The sequence below is a fragment of the Erythrolamprus reginae genome, unplaced genomic scaffold (assembly GCF_031021105.1).
Source record: "Erythrolamprus reginae isolate rEryReg1 unplaced genomic scaffold, rEryReg1.hap1 H_5, whole genome shotgun sequence".
In the NCBI taxonomy this organism is placed as follows: Eukaryota; Metazoa; Chordata; class Lepidosauria; order Squamata; family Dipsadidae; genus Erythrolamprus; species Erythrolamprus reginae.
In genome coordinates, this window is record NW_027248506.1 from 1,273,244 (window position 1) to 1,286,822 (window position 13,579).

A 13,579-nucleotide genomic window follows, 5' to 3' on the forward strand; every position below is an offset into this window, starting at 1 on the left:
AACATAGAAGACTGACGGCAGAAAAATGCCTCATGGTCCATCTAGTCTGCCCTTATACTATTTTCTGTATTTTATCTTACAATGGATATATGTTTATCCCAGGCATGTTTACATTCAGTCACTGTACCAACCACGTCTGCTGGAAGTTTGTTCCAAGGATCTACTTCTCTTTCAGTGAAATAATATTTTCTCATGTTGCTTTTGATCTTTCCCCCAACTAACCTCAGATTGTGTCCCCTTGTTCTTGTGTTCACTTTCCTATTAAAAATACTTCCCTCCTGGACCTTATTTAACCCTTTAACCTATTTAAATGTTTCAATCATGTCCCCCCCTTTTCCTTCTATCCTCCAGACTATACAGATTGAGTTCATGAAGTCTTTCCTGATATGTTTTATGCTTAAGACCTTCCACCGTTCTTGTAGCCTGTCTTTGGGGTTAGTGTTAGTCTATTACTGTTCTAGCCAATGGAACTCAATTTTCCAAAATTCCTGGTGTTTTTATCTTAGAAATTAATGCAGGATAAAAGTAAAAGGAGGGAGCAAGGAGGAGGAAGAGGAGGAGGAGGAGGAGGAGGAAGAAGAGGAGGAGCTCAGATAATTCCAGCATATCAACCCAGAACCATACTTACTTGTTATATTATGAATATAGTTTATTTATTTTATTTATTTGCTTGTTTTGTCCAATACACAATAAATAATACACAATGAGGGTTATAGAGGATATAATCAGGTAGAATGTATTAAAAGGGGAATAGAGGATAAAATAAAGGAGTGAAATATAACTATGAGAGAATAGCAGGAAAATATATAGGTATAGAAGAGAAGATATAGGAGATATGGGGGAGACTATAGGACACGGGATGGTAGGCACTCTGGTGCACTTATGTATGCCCCTTACTGACCTCTTAGGAACTTGGTGAGGTCAACCGTGGACAGTCTAAGGGTAAAGTGTTGGGGGTTAGGGATAACATTACAGAGTCCAGTAGTGAGTTCCATGCTTGGACAACTACACTTCCTGCCTCACGTGATAGCAGAATAACACAATATTAGAGCTGGAATGGACCTTGAACAGAAGTTCAGTGACATTCAGATCTGCACAGATATTCCATTCTTATTTAGTGGGTCTTTTTTCTCTCTCCCAAAAGTAGTTTAATGTTTTCATATAACTCTCTTGTGGATTAATGGCACAGGCAATAATCTAATTCCATTATGAGGAAAGACAACGTTCAAGGTAACCTGCAGCAGTCATGAACAAGTGCCACGCAATTACATTGGCCAAGACCTTCCATAACTGAGCAAGCATCTTTACAAAACACCATCCATCTTCTTGAGAAAAGAATTACATCCATCGTGGAGACTGAAACAAAAACATGGAAACAATTTATATATAATGGAAACAATTCCAGGCCTTTAATGCTAAGAGTTCATCTTGCTTCTTCTTAGACAAATTCATGTCGCAAACAAGATCATTCACTTCAGGAGTGAAATGCTACCAGTTTGAGCTGGTTCTCCCAAACTGGTAGTAAAAGATGCTACTGGTTTGCAGAACCGGTGATTAAAAAAAAAGTTTTTAAATAAAGTTCCAATGATCGCACATTCCACATCTGATTTTTGGAACTAGGCTGAAAATTGGGGGGTTGGAAAGAAGGAAGGAAGGAGGGAAGGAGGGAGGGGGGAGGGAGGAAGGAAGGAGGGAGGAAGAAGGGAGGGAGGGATGGAGGAAGAAGGAAGGAAGGAGGGAAGGAGGGAGGGAGGAAAATGAAGGAAGGAAGGAGGGATGGAGGGAGGGAGGAAGGAGGGAGGGATGGAGGGAGGAAGGAAGGAAGAAGGGAGGAAGGAAGAAGGGAGGGAGGGAGGAAGAAGGAAGGAAGGAGGAAAGGAGGGAGGGAGGAAAAGGAAGGAAGGAGGGAAGGAGGGAAGGAGGGAGGGATGGAGGGAGGAATGAGGGAGGGATGGAGGGAAGAAGGAAGGAAGAAGGGAGGGAGGGAAGAAGGAAGGAAGGAGGGAAGGAGGGAGGGAGGAAAAAAAGGGGGTTACTATTTTTAAGAAACAATGCTTCTATAGCAAATAACATAGCAGAGTGTGCGATTGAAAAAAGCCCTGTTTTTCGAAATGCTAATTGCATTCTCTTAGAAATTTTAAGACAAATTTATTGTCTTTATTTTTCATTTTAAAAAAATCAGCATTTAAGAATCAGTGAAGGGAAATGGAATGGAATAAAGGATGACATATACAATATATGCTGTGGCATATATGTGTCATCCCTTATTCCATAATGTTTTTCTCATTTTGTACTTATTTTGGTCTCCTTTTTTTAAACATATATATATATGTTATGACATATATATGGTAAAAAAAAGGAGACCAAAATAAGTACAACAATGAGAGAAACATTAAGCCTTATTTCTTTTTCTTTTGCAATACCTGCCTGCTACTGATTTAGGGGTTCCCCCCCCCCCTAGTTGATAGACATTTTCTTCCTTCTCTGACAATTTCTTCCATCATTATTCTGTACTTTCAAGTTTCTTATCTAGACTGGGAATCAGTTGCAACGGATTCTTTGTGAAAGTATACATCTCTCTCTCTGTATGTTCCCTGATGAATGTGGATAAATACAATATTTGTTTGCAGAAACAGGATAATTTGACAAGACAAACAGAATTATCCTTCCATAAATTAAAATTAAATTAGTATTGCATATATTCTTTTTTTTTAATGTTAACAGCCTGTGCCTCTCAAACAGACAGGCCCTTGGTGTAAATGAGAATTAATTGAGGAAAAAATTACTGAATAATTCGAAGCTGTCACTTCAGCTTTTTAGATCATCGTTGTAGATATTAGAATTGTTGGACGCATACCAATCACTGAAATGGTTTCAGATCATAAATTTTAAGGCAGACAGTTGATCATATTCCGTATGTATTAATGCTGTTATACTGCTTTGGGGAAAAAGTTTGTTCAAACTCATGGTACGCTTTGAAACAAGAATGGCATTGTTGATTGTTGTTTTTGTCATACAGATTTATTCACCTTGCTTAATAATAACATCCATATTTTCAGATGTTTCCGTGAAATAAGGATGAGATGTCCACCTATAGACCATGTTTGTATTTTTCCTAGGTTTTTTCTCTGATATGTTTATCATTTGTTGGTGAACAATACAATACAATAGAATACAATAGAATTTTATTGGCCAAGTGTGATTGGACACACAAGGAATTTGTCTTGGTGCATATGCCCTCAGCGTACATAAAATAAAATGTACATTTGTCAAGAATCATGTGGTACAACACTTAATGACTGTCATAGGGGTCAAAGAAGCAATAAAGAAGCAATATTAATAAAAAATCTTAGGATACAAGCAACAAGTTACAGTCATACAGTCAACATGGGAGGAAATGGGTGATAGGAATGATGAGAAAAACTAGTAGAAGTGCAGATTTAGTAGAAAGTCTGACAGTGTTGAGGGAATTATTTGTTTAGTAGAGTGATGGTGTACGGGAAAAAAACGTTTTTGTGTCTAGTTGTCTTGGTGTGCAGTGCTCTGTAGCGAAGTTTTGAGGGTAGGAGTTGAAACAATTTGTGTCCAGGATGTGAGGGGTCAGTAAATATTTTCCCTGCCCTCTTTTTGACTCGTGCAGTCTACAGGTCCTCAATGGAAGGCAGTACATTTTGGTCTCAGTGGTGGGTTCAAATTAGATTGCCACCAGTTCCCTGGCAGGTGGATAGAGCCTCCCGCTGCCATTACCAGTTCAAAGAACTGGTCCAAACTGGGGGCAACCCACTGCTGCATGGCCTTGTTTACACTTGGCACTTAGTAATGGCTAAATTCAATATTATGGAAGAAGAAACTTCTTCATTATAGGCTGCATGCAAATGAAATAAACAGATCTTGTTTTCAGTTTTATAATTAGGGTGTCCAAATTCTCCTCTGATTTCTCAAAAGTAATTGAAACCGAACACTTAAATGACTTTGCTGCACATAGCTTTTCTAAGAAAGATGAGAAATTTGTAAGTTAAAGCTAATACTATGTACTCCCTTATTCAAGGCAATGAATGCTTATCACAGTTATAATGTTGTCTAGCAAGCAATGGTTCCACAATTATATAGTATATTTTCCTTTGTATTTGTCTTGGAATGATAATACTCTTGTAAAGCTGTAGTAAAAGCTTCCGGAAGATGTTTCTTGATAGATTTTGTTTGTTTCTTTTTGCCTATCTTGAATTTTGCAACTAGAACTAGGAGAGGGGGAAAAAAAGAAGTCATCTGAAAAATAAATGATTAAAGTTCAGTACTGAATTCAGTCCATCCCCCAAAACTACCCTTCTGTTCTCAAATAATTTTTTGAACTATATGCAAAGCAAAACAATTGTGGATTAAAATAAAAGATCAGAAAAAGCAATCTTATTTACCATACTTTTTGGAGTATAAGGTACACCTTTTTCCTTCCTAATAGAGGCTGAACACTTTGGTGTGTCTTATACTCCGAATTTAGCTCATTTCAAAGCTTTTTTTTTAGCTGTAACTAGATGCTAACAATGTTCCCAGCTCTTACCTTGCAGGTTCTTTCATTGTTACTCTCTCCAAAGAATATTTTCCTAGCCCCAAGTCTTTGTAGGGTTTTTTTCATTGCTCTAACTTGCTCCGAATAAGTTTATTTCCATCCCTAACCAGGTGCTAATTATGTTCCCAGCTTGCCGGCTTGCAATCTCTTTCACTGTTACTCTCTGCAAAGAATGTTTTCCAAACACTGTCTTTGTAGTGTTTTTTTTTTCCATTGCTTTACTTACGCCAAATGTTTCTTTCTAGCCCTAACCAAGTGCTAACAATGTTCCCAGTTCTTTCTGGCTTGCAAGCTCTTTCATTGTTACCAAACAAGTAAAACAGAAATACCATAAAATAATAAGAAGGGGATTGACATAGAGATCAAAAGTGTTTGGTTAATAGAGCTTTCTATTGCAATTAAGTTTCCAACAGCAATGTTTCAAATGTAGCTTGCATGCTTGAACTGGTAGATCTAGATACCATTCAATGATTGAATTTATCATAAACAGATTTACAGTAATGTCTTCTGAATGTCACTTCGATTTACATAACTATCATTCCATCTTGAAGACAACAGGTCATCAAAAGAATGACAGTTTATATATCAGGAAGAATGATGGCTTACTTCTACTTTCTTTCATGTGTAGGAGAAATCTGGTGGGCTGGCAATTGTAATGAATCGAAGAAAAATATTTCAAAACCCTCTCCTCTAAAAGTGGGGGGGGGGGAGGGGGGAGAGAAACCAGAGTCCTGTTCAGACTAAACTATTTATTTATTTTATTTATTTATTTTGTCCAATACACAATAATACACAATGAAGGTTATAGAGGATATAGTAGAGAAGAAATACGAGATATAGGAGAGACTATAGGACAGGGGACGGAAGGCACTCTAGTGTGCTTATGTACGTCCCTTACTGACCTCTTAGGAATCTGGAGGGGTCAACCGTGGATAGTCTAAGGGTAAAGTGTTGGGGGTTAGGGGATGATACTACGGAGTCCAGTAATGAGTCCCACGCTTCCACAACCCTATTACTAAAGTCATATTTTTTACAATCAAGTTTGGAGTGGTTAATATTAAGCTTGAATCTGTTGTGTGCTCTTGTGTTGTTTTGGTTGAAGCTGAAGTAGTCTTTGGCAGGCAGAACATTGCAACATATGATCTTGTGGGCAATACTTAGATCATGTTTAAGGCGTCGTAGTTCTAGGCTTTCTAGGCCCAGGATTGAAAGTCTAGTCTCATAGGGAGTTCTGTTACAGGTAGAGGAGTGAAGGGCTCTTCTGGTGCAGCATCTCTGGACATTTTCAAGGGTGTTAATGTCTGAGATGTGATATGGGTTCCAAACGGATGAGCTGTATTCGAGGATACAATAGACAACAGAAAATATCCTACTGTTGAAAATAAACTTTGAAAGTCCCATAAGGTATAAGATACAAGTTGACATTGCTTGCTTGCTTTTTTAACTTTCTCACCATATTTTGAAAGATGTTGATTATTGTTGTTATTACAGTATTATCTACAATTGTATCACAGTGGACAGTTGTTTCACCAGATTTGGCATTAATTACTATTCGAGCCCCATTCAGGGGCCTAGGACTACTACTACTCCTACTACTCCTACTCCTACTACTTCTACTCCTACTCCTACTACTACTACTACTACTACTACTACTTCTACTCCTACTCCTACTACTACTTCTACTCCTACTCCTACTACTACTACTACTACTGATAATAATAATAATAATAATAATAATAATAATAATAATGTGAATTGAGATTTTATATTGAAACAGATAAACCATATGGAATTTGGCAATAATTTTATAAAGGTTATAGAGGATATAGTAGAGAAGAAATACGAGATATAGGAGAGACTATAGGACAGGGGACGGAATGAACTCTAGGGCGCTTATGCACGCCCCTATTATAGGGTTGTGTTGTGAAAAATAGAAAAGTTACTGATTTTTCTTCAGAGAATATCTTTGGTTAAACCTTTATAGATATTCTGTTAAAGTTTGGTCTACTTTTGTTTTAGTAACTTGTAGCTAAATCAACCATCCGAATCAGCCTTAAAAAAAAATAATAAATCTTGAAAATCATTGCTCTACTACTTTGTTTTTTAAAGAGCCCAAATCTATTCCCACTAGGACATGAGTTTCTTGTTCTACTCTGTGCTCTCGGGATGTCACAGTTCCTTTTTTCATGGGAGGATACTCCAAGGAAATTCTTACCTCCCAGCAAATGAAAATGGATTTATAGAAGATCATTAGCTTAATGTAATTTTTTCATGCACTTAGACTAAATAGGCTCCCCTGGAAGAGGGAATTAAGCTTACAGGCAAGCTTATTCTGTAAAAGTACCAAGAAAGCTGCATGCTTACAATCACCACCAGCAGTCAAGCTCGCCTCGAGGGGCCCTTTATTTTTACTAGTTCTTCTAATACGAATATTTAAGAATTCATGGAAAAAGTAAAAAGGCGTGCCTACCAGATTTTAATAAGATAAATTCAGATACTCGCTGCTGTCAATAGTAAATTTTCATACATATAAGCTTTCATCCCTGTCCATCTTTGGACCAGGAGTCACTGCTCACAGTCACTCACGCCCTCATCACCTCGAGGCTCGACTACTGTAACGCTCTCTACATGGGGCTACCTTTGAAAAGTGTTCGGAAACTTCAGATCGTGCAGAATGCAGCTGCGAGAGCCATCATGGGCTTTCCAAGATATGCCCATGTCACCTCAATACTCCACAGTCTGCATTGGTTGCCGATCAGTTTCCGGTCACAATTCAAAGTGTTGGTAATGACCTATAAAGCCCTACATGGCATCGGACCGGAATAACTTCAGAACCGCCTTCTACCGCATGAATCCCAGCGGCTGATAAGGTCCCACAGAGTTGGCCTTCTCCGGCTCCCATCGACAAAACAATGCCGTCTGGCGGGCCCCAGTGGAAGAGACTTCTCTGTGATGGCCCCGGCCCTCTGGAACCAACTTCCCCCGGAGATTAGAACTGCCCCCACCCTCCTTGCCTTTTGTAAGCTCCTGAAGACCCATCTATGTGGCCAGGCATGGGGAAATTAATATACCCCCAGCTACTATGGTTTTATGTATGGTTTGTTAGGTTGTGTGATTGTTTCTCTTTTTTATAATAATTGGTTTTAAATCGTTTTTTAACATTATATTTATAAATGTTGTATTATTGTTGTGAGCCACTCTGAGTCCTTGGAGAGGGGCAGCATACAAATCTAAATAATAATAATACTAATAATTCTAATACTACTACTACTACTACTACTACTACTACTACTAATAATAATAATAATAATAATAATAATAACAATTGTGCTGTCCCCAGAGACAGAGATAGTTGGACTGTATTTAGGCATGTCTCTTTAAGATATTGCATTAGGCGAAATGTAGTGAGATTGCACTCTGGGTAATGTAGTTCTACCTGTGACCACATTTGTGTATTCCTATTGGCTCTGACTCTGAGGGGTAATTGGAGAGAACATTCCAGAGGGTCTTTTGTCTTCACTCTTTCACTAAGCCAGCCAGCATGTGGATGCTCCACCTCAGAGCCTGGGTCAATTCAACCTCTTTTTACCTGCACAATGGGAAAGATTACACTGCAGAAGAATGGCATCATAACTGTGAGTTATTGTGAGAATGCCTGTAATAAAATAATATGGGATGCCTTGTTGTGCTGAGTTATCTGACTGGGAAAAGTTGAGCTTATTATTATTATTATTATTATTATTATTATTATTATTATTAGTCCAAATTCCATATGGTTTATCTCTTTTATTATAAAATCTCAATTCACATTATTATTATTATTATTATTATTATTATTATTATTATTATTAATAGCAGTCCAAATTCCATATGGTTTATCTGTTTTATTATAAAATCTCAATTCACATTATTATTATTATTATTATTATTATTATTATTATTAGTCCAAATTCCATATGGTTTATCTGTTTCATTATAAAATCTCAATTCACATTATTATTATTATTATTATTATTATTATTATTAATAGCAGTCCAAATTCCATATGGTTTATCTGTTTTATTATAAAATCTCAATTCACATTATTATTATTATTATTATTATTATTATTATTATTATTATTAGTCCAAATTCCATATGGTTTATCTGTTTCATTATAAAATCTCAATTCACATTATTATTATTATTATTATTATTATTATTATTATTATTATTAGTAGTAGTAGTAGTCGTAGTAGAACTAGGCTCCTGAATGGGGCTCGACTAGTAATTAATGCTAAATCCGGCAAAACAACTGTCCACTGTGATACAATTGTAGATAATAATAACAACAACAATAATCAACATCTTTCAAAATATGGGGAGAAAGTTGTTATTATTATTATTATTATTATTATTATTATTATTATTATTATTATTATTATTGTTATTCGCACTGCCCCCACCCTCCTTGCCTTTCATAAAAATCTGAAAACCTATTTATGCCGCCAGGCTTGGGGTCACTAGACCCCAGCCTCTGACCAGTGAATATGTAGGGTGTTTGTTGTGTCTATTTGAATGATTGATTTTTAAATGTTGAGGAGGGGGGGTTTAGAATATTTTAACCAATTATTTATGTTAATTGGATTTAGATGTGTTTTATTGATACGTTTGAGCCCGCCCCAAGAGGGGCAGCATATAAGTCCGATCAATCAATATCAATCAATCAATCAATCAATCAATAATATAATGTGGTCTCACCAGCGCTCTATACAGCGGGATCACAATCTCTCTCTTCCTGCTTGTTATACCTCTAGCTATGCAGCCAAGCATCCTACTTGCTTTCCCTATATATCTTAGAAAATATGCAGCCATAATAAACATTCCACTAAAGCTGTTACAACTTATTTTTGGGTCTTGTTGCCTATCTACCTAGCTTCCTACATTTCTTTTTCTTTCTTTTGACTGGATGTGTCAATCTTATAAAGAATAACTTTATTGCCTGTTTGCTAGAAGGAAGAAAAAGTAGCCATTTGAGCAATCTGAAACTTTCTCAGCAAAGCCACTTTTTTCTGTGATGAGAATTGAAGGGTTCAATTGATTTCTTCAAGAAGTCCTTGTGGGTTTTTTTTAATGACCAACACAACAATGGAAAATTCACACATGCACACTTCTAAAGCTTCCAGTTACTAATTATATTTTCCATTGAAGGGAGTCATTGAGGAGCTGCATTAGGGATTATTATCTGAATAAATGGGATCTTCTAAATTTTGAGCTGCTATTACTGTCAACATGTGCTATAATTATGGAAAGAACAACTCTTATATCATATCAACATCTTTCCTGCAACTGACGTCTTTCTGAAAATTGTGACTGCTCATTTTGTCCAAGAATAATTGGATCTGAAAAATTGTTTAATATAAAAATTATTTAATGTATTTAATAATTTTGGGATGTCCATCACTTTAATATTCTTCTTGCTCTTAATGACTTTAGACAGGTTGTCTAATGAATGGTCCATATTTTGTCTGATTATTACTCTGATGTTTTCCAAATGTGTTTGTCGTTCAGCCTGGCATATGAAGCAATTTTGTCCTGTAATAAAGCTAATTAAAGTAGGCAGCCATCCACACAACACTCCTTAATGAATTATAACGAGCTTATTAATCGGCTCACTCTTGCTCAGGAAATCCACTTTTGGACCTATTAAAAGGTATAGCAGTATAGAAAATCTGGGTAAAATGAGTCAAATATATACTTTGAATTTTAAAAAAAGTGCAATTGAAGAAAGCTATTAAGTTAAATCCTTTATTTGAAAATAAAATGTGAAGGGAACTTATTTGCTTTAGGCTGTTTTGAAAAACCGAGCAAGATAAATAATACTGTATATTTTTTGTCTTGGTTGATAGCAGTAAATCATTTTAGAGCATCGGATAAACATAAATTGAGAATACAGAAGAAGATGAAGTTATATCTTTGCTTGCTGAGCTAGTTGTTTAAACATGCCTTTAGGAAATTAATAATAAGTCTTATGCTATTCACTGTGAAAATAAATAACTTTGCCCTATATAGAAGAGTTTCTAAACTTGATGCCTATTGCATAATACAGTGGTACCTCGAGATACGAGTTTAATTCGTTCCTGACCTGGGCTCTTAAGTCGAGCAGCTCTTATCTCGAATGACTTTTCCCCATAGGAATTAATGTAAATAATTTTAATTGGTTCCAGCCCTCAAAAAACTCACAAAGTTAGTCTAAATTATGCAGAAAGACAAGTTTTTAATGAAGAAATGTACATGTACATATAAATGAATAATTAAGTTTCTTTCACTTAACTTGTAAACTTTCTTAAACTTTTAAATTTACATATGTTCAACTTCTCTGCCACCCAATCCTGTAGGACAGAGGTCCCCAACCCTTTTTGCACCAGGGACCGACTTTAAGCGATCAAGAGAGGAATGGGATAAATGAATGGACGGAGGGTGGGAAGGAAGGAAAGAGGGAAGGGACAGGAACAGAGGAAGGAAGCAAGGAAACTTATGAAAGGGGAGAGTAAGAGAGGAATGAGTGAAGGGAGGGAGGGAGGGAAGAAGATGGGAAGGAGAAAGAAAAGAAGAAATAGAGGAAGGGAAGGTAAAAGAGAGAAAGAAAAAGAGCTAACTTCCGCGTTCAGCTTCAGGAGACAGCTGCGAAGCCGCGCGCGTGTTTTAAAAGGTTGCAGCCGGCCTGGGGGGCTCAGGGGGGTGCTGGCAAGCCCCCCAGGCTGGCTGCAAGCCCCCCCCCCCGAGCCCCCCAGGCCGGCTGCAACCTTTTAAAACACGCGCGCCGCTTCGCAGCTGTCTCCTGAAGCCGAACGCGGAAGTTAGCGTTCGGCTTCATGAGACAGCTCCTTGGCGCTTGTATCTCGAATTTGGGCTTGTAAGTAGAACAAAAATATCTCTCCCCTCCCAGCTCTTATCTCGAGTTGCTCTTAAGTAGAGCAGCTCTTATGTCGGGGTTCCACTGTAATACAAAGGCAGTATCTGGATTTGTAAATTCAGGATTTTGGATAACGATTGAGCAACAATTGGAGGATTTAGTGCTACTTGAAGTGAAGGAAATAAGAACTCTTCATTCTGCTTACAGTTGATGTCTGAAATACTGGTTGATTTTTCCTTTGGTGGTGACCTTTTCCTGTATCTGATGGTCTTTCCCTGAATGAAATACAGCTTCATTGCTGTTGTTTTTACCTGTCGCATGTGTGACCTCTATATAATAGAAGGTATATAAAAACATGTGTGCATAAAATTCAACACTGTGTTTCAATTTCAAAGCAATCGGTGAAGAAGGTCCTGTTTTAAGCGCCTAAATTGTTTTTACCTGTCACAGGCATTCATTCATTCATTCATTCATTCATTCATTCATTCATTCATTCATTCATTCATTTATTAGATTTGTTTTTTTTAAAAATAATTTTTATTTACAAATGTACATTAAAACAATAACAACTGACAATACATTTACATCTAAACAATGTGCAGAACACACACGAAACTTAAAAAGACGAATCTATTTTGTCACCCCTCCCCTCCTATGGCTGGCTCTATTGACAGCCAACATTTGGTTCTTAGCGGTATTGAGACCAGTGATTTAATTAATAACCTATATTTAATGTTTTGCATTGTATATTAATGCATATAAATTCTTTTTATACAGATAATAATAAAACATACCTAACTCGCTTTCTATTGAATAGACAGAAAAAAAGGTTATATTGATTCTTGGTGTTTTTGCCTTTTTCACATTCCTTTATCACGCAGCATTACTAGTAATTGTTCTAATTATTTATTAGATTTGTATGCCGCTCCTCTCCGAAGACTCGGAGCGGCTCACAACAATAAAGCACAGTACAAATCCAATGATTAAAAGCAATTTAAAACCCTTAATATAAAAGCAATCATACATCCCAGACATACCATGCATAAAATGGAACGGTCCGGGGGAATCAATTCCCCCATGCCCTGATGGCAGAGGTGGGTTTTAAGGAGTTTGCGAATGGCAAGGAGGGTGGGGCAGTCCTGATCTCCGGGGTGAGTTGATTCCAGAGTGTCGGAGCCGCCACAGAGAAGGCTCTTCCCCTGGGTCCCGCCAGACGTGGCACGGCATCTATATAATATATAAAAACACACAGATATTTGAATGGAACGTTGTTTCAAAATTTCAAAGCAATCAGTGAAGAACCTTTGGAGATTTAAGATTTTGAACGAATGAACGCTTCCATTTTTATTTACATAGATCAGTGGTTCTCAATCTGGGGGTCTGGATCGCTTTGGGGGTCATTTCACAGGGGTCGCTTAAGACCAAGGGAAAAAACAGGAGCTAAAGCTTCTAATTCTGGCACCTTGGAACATATTTTTACAATCCCACCAATCAGGCGTTTACAGTCGGGGTGTCCCTCTGACCTCCCTGCCAATCAGCTTAAAGCTCTGTTGGGAGAATTGGCGCTAGACTTATGGTTGGGGGTCACCACAACATTAGAAAGCTTGAGAACCACCGAATAGATATTTCAAAAGCAGCTTGCTCCTTTGGTGGATGTTTGAGGGTGTTTATAATGGCGCTGTGTCAGATGTGAAATCATACACGGTTGCAGTGCTCAAGCCTTTTCACTCGCCCTCTCTCCCGTGGCTAATTTTTAGAAGACAGGTTTCTCTGACAAATTTCTGTAGTGGAATTCATATTTCAAAGTATTTTTTTTCCCCCTCGCCTAAATCGGAATCTATTCCTTTTCTCCTTTGCTTTAAAAGCTTTCATAACAAATTGCGATGCATTTGACAGTAATGGCTAAGAGACAGCAGTCTCCGAAATTACAACCTGTTCTTCACCTCCGTTTTTCTGGTATTTGCTATTTTTTTCTTAGTTCTTTCAAAGTTAGACATACATTTCCCTGCTCATCCCGGCTGCTTTTTTGATAAAGATGTTGCTATATTGTAGTCAGTGTCTTGTCTCATATATACACAAGTTTTCCTACTCATTTCACTATATTCTTTCTTGGTTGTTTA

General features: G+C 37.3%; 1 protein-coding gene across 6 annotated transcripts in view; it reads left to right on the forward strand.

Moving 5' to 3' along the window:
- LOC139155723 (serine-rich coiled-coil domain-containing protein 1-like) overlaps window positions 1-13,579 on the forward strand; it is a 311,155-nt gene that overhangs the window by 251,787 nt on the left and 45,789 nt on the right. The gene's annotated exons all lie outside the window — the stretch shown is intronic.